At 41.0% G+C, this 2,714-nt stretch overlaps 1 non-coding gene across 1 annotated transcript; it reads left to right on the top strand.

Annotated features, from left to right (window-relative positions):
- The first annotated feature begins 1,637 nt into the window (after nucleotides 1-1,637).
- Nucleotides 1,638-1,710, top strand: TRNAG-UCC (transfer RNA glycine (anticodon UCC)). The gene has a single exon. It is a non-coding gene; the product is annotated as a tRNA-Gly (tRNA).
- Nucleotides 1,711-2,714: the final 1,004 nt, after the last annotated feature.

Genomic DNA, 2,714 nt, shown 5'->3' with positions numbered 1-2,714 from the left:
GGCAGGGTCAAGGCTCTGTGTTAAGATTCTGGTGGATGGTGCAGAGACCTACTATCTTTGGTAAGTTGGAACAAGAAGGATTGTGAAAGGGGGGGTGGGAGGTATATTCATCAGTTTCAAGATGTGGAATTAGAAAAAAAAAAAGCACAATGTGAGAGTTGTGAGTTAAGTTTTATTTGGGGCAAAATGAGGACTATAACCCAGGAGACAGCACCTCAGAGAACTCCGAGACATCGCTCCAAAAAGGCAGGTGGGGGGAGGTCAGTATACATGTAATTTTGGTGAAGGAGCACATACTTTTTCAGAAGGTTTCTGTTAGTCATAAGGAGCAGTCGTCACCATGAAGGATTTTGGTGCTTTTCTAGATATGCAGAGATACAAGAATTGGGCTCACAAAATCAGCTCCTGAAAGCGCCTAACTATCTGAAGACTGTCAATTCCCCCTCCCTCCAACCCCAAGCACAGAATGCTTCATTTCTGCTCTCCACCCTAAACTCTTTTTAGGGGGTGTTGAAAATCATAAGCTGCAGCAGCATGCGACTTAATCCTTGTAGAGGTAGATGGCAAGTGCCAATGGCAGTGCCAGTTTGTAGTTGACAAAGACCTAGAGAATCCCTGGGATTTCAACCTCAATCAAAAGGATGGGAGCTCCCAGAACATTCTGTTAAGGACTTGAGTCCCCAGAGTCCCTGTGTGTCTTGGGATAAATAATCTTTCTCCACCTACCACTTCCTATAACCTTCCTTCCACAGTGACAGGTGCTTAGAACTGGCCATAAAACAGGAAATAAAAGTGATTGAAAAGTAATGGCCTCTTCTTTACTGAGAGACATCCCAATGGAACCAGAGACAAATTCTGAAGCACACTTTGTTAGCATTTAGGACAAATAAACATGCTTCATTGGCAGTGTCAGGTAAACTCACCTTGACACTGGACTTTGGAAATGCGGTGATTTATTTTGTTTGACTTAGTAGTTATATTCTTTTTCCCCTTTGCTATGTAAGTGTCGTACCTGACATTTACCACCAGATTCTGTGCTGGACATTTTCCCCTATTAATTTATTTATCTTAAAACAAATCCCATGAGGTAGGCAATATTTTATTGCCTTATTTTACAGATGGGGAAACTGAGACTGGGAGGGTCAGCACCTTGCTGGCGTCCCCACAAGTAGAAAGTGCCAGAGCTGGATTTGAACCCAGGGAGTCTGGGACCAAAATCAAGCCCCTCCTCTCAACTTAGCAAGTGAGTCCATGCTAATTTTGAGACCTTCAAACAGCACTTTAGACCTCAAAACCAACCCACAACTGTCCTATTAAGATTCTAATGGGGGCTGCATTGAATTTGTAGAATAATTTGAAAGCAGTTGACATCATTAGATGTTTCCTCATTTCCTTGAAAACAAGGTGGGTATTTATTATGTTCTTTTTGGGCCTCAACTAGAAGCAAAATTATGAAATGAAAACCTCACCAGTAAAGACAAACACACAGTAAAAGTAGGAAACCGTCCACATGCAAAGCTAGGAGGGAGGGTAAAAGACAAAAGTAGTAAAATCATCTGTATCCACAATAAGTGGTTAAGGGATACACAAACAGTTAGATGTAAAATATGATGTCAAAAACAGTAATTATAGGGAATTCCCTGGTGGTCCAGTGGTTAGGACTCCGTTCTTCCACTGCTGTGGGCCCAGGTTCAATTCCAGGTCAGGGAACTAAGATCCCACATGCTGTGTGCAACCAAAAAAACAAAAACAAAACAGTAATTGCAATGGGAGGGGGGTACAAATGCATGGCTTTTAAAAGATCAGCTACTTAAAATAGTCATATATAAATATATATAATACACACACATATATAAAAATATCTATTTAGACTACTACACAAAACCTCATGGTAGACCCCTTTTTAATTCAGAAGTAGAGTTTCAGGATGTTATCTTTAAAGGTCTGCTTCTTTCTGATTAAATATATTTCAGCGTATTTTTGTTGTTGCTATCATTACCTTTGTCCATTTATTTTAAAACATATGTCCCTCCTTTTTGTTTTTAAGTAGACTTTATTTTTTGAGCAGTTTTAGGTCCACAGCAAAATTGAGTAGCAAGTTTCAGTATAGTCCCTGCCCCCACACAGGCACAGCCTCTCCCACTATCAACAGCTCTCATCAGATGGTTCAACTGTTCCAACGATGATGAATCTACATTTGTCGTGTGTGTGTGTGAGTGTGTGTGTGTGTGTGTCTGTGTGTACTGTGCTCAGTCACTTCTGACTCTGTGCAACCCCTTGGACTGTAGCCCGCCAGGCTCCTCTGTCCATGGAATTTTCCAGACAAGAATACTGCAGTGGGTTGCCATTTGTAATAGGAAAGATGAAATCTGACTCCATATTGGACCTGCTTTTTTTACTTTAACCTTTGTATTCTGTTGCTTTTGCTACAAGTTAGTCATAAAGGGATATTGCCTACAAACTTAAACTATACATAATGGTCCATCTCTGGGAATATAGCCTCCCATGTCATGAGAATTAAGCTAAAACGCCTTTCATTGTTAGAGTAGGATTGACATATATACACTATCAGGTGTAAAATAGATAGTTGGTGGGAAGCTGCTGTGTAGCATAGGGAGCTCACCTCCATGTTCTATGATGACCTAGAGGGCTGGGATGGCAACCCACTCCAGTGCTCTTGCCTGGAAAATCCCATGGACTTTGTGTACTATTTT

This window comes from Giraffa tippelskirchi, chromosome 10, assembly GCF_054371585.1.
Source record: "Giraffa tippelskirchi isolate mGirTip1 chromosome 10, T2T-mGirTip1v1.2.pri, whole genome shotgun sequence".
Lineage (NCBI taxonomy): Eukaryota > Metazoa > Chordata > Mammalia > Artiodactyla > Giraffidae > Giraffa > Giraffa tippelskirchi.
The sequence above is the reverse complement of the archived record's forward strand: the minus strand, read 5'-3'. Positions and strand labels throughout refer to the sequence as shown.